Source organism: Quercus robur, chromosome 4 (assembly GCF_932294415.1).
Source record: "Quercus robur chromosome 4, dhQueRobu3.1, whole genome shotgun sequence".
Classification (NCBI taxonomy): domain Eukaryota; kingdom Viridiplantae; phylum Streptophyta; class Magnoliopsida; order Fagales; family Fagaceae; genus Quercus; species Quercus robur.
In genome coordinates, this window is record NC_065537.1 from 51,479,829 (window position 1) to 51,480,136 (window position 308).

Consider the following 308-nt stretch of genomic DNA (forward strand, 5'->3'; position numbering starts at 1 on the left):
TTTTCCCCTGGATTTTCCCGATGGTTATATAACAACAATAAAACTAAGTTCCAGTTCCGAAAGTATAGGGTCGGTTTCCAAAGGATTATATTTTGATCTATATTTACAAATCAATCATACAACTTTACTGAGAAGTTTTTAACTTTTTATAGATAATGGATTTGAATCATGACCCTCGAAATGCCATCTTCTGCTAGCTTTTTTAATTTCTGTCCATTGAGGGAAGAAAGATCGATAGATAAGGTTCTGTAGTGATTTATATAATAATAATAAAAAAATTTACTTATTTATATTTCAAACTCCTTCAT